A 530-nucleotide genomic window follows, 5' to 3' on the forward strand; every position below is an offset into this window, starting at 1 on the left:
AAGATTACTACAATATACATAAGAGTGAGTAATCTGACCAAATCATCTTCGAACGCCAGCCTTATGATTCATCCTTAGTAACTGTGAGTCAGTGCACCTTGTTGTCAGTCGGAAATTCCGTAGAGAGGGGCTGTAGTCGTGATGAATAAATAAATAAATGAAAATGGACAAGCTTGAAACGTAGTGTAAGAGACATGTTTCAAAAATAGGAATGTAGATGGTAGATCTAAAATACAAAATGAAAGCAGGTAAATTTTTTAGTATGGGAGTGGAAATACATTCAAGGTGCAGATGTAGAAGGCTGGTTTGGAATACGATCTTTAAATGACGAATTCCAAATATAAAATATAAGTCCAAAATCAGAATGTAAACGAGATGTTCAAAATGCAAATGTAAGATACAGATGCAAAAACGCAATGGGCAAATCCAAAATAACGAATATACAAGGCAGATTCGAAATACGACAGCAAAAGGATTCAAAGGCACGAATGTAATCGAAAATCTCAAAACACGAACGTAAAAGACAAACT

This window comes from Penaeus monodon, chromosome 20 (genome assembly GCF_015228065.2).
Source record: "Penaeus monodon isolate SGIC_2016 chromosome 20, NSTDA_Pmon_1, whole genome shotgun sequence".
Classification (NCBI taxonomy): domain Eukaryota; kingdom Metazoa; phylum Arthropoda; class Malacostraca; order Decapoda; family Penaeidae; genus Penaeus; species Penaeus monodon.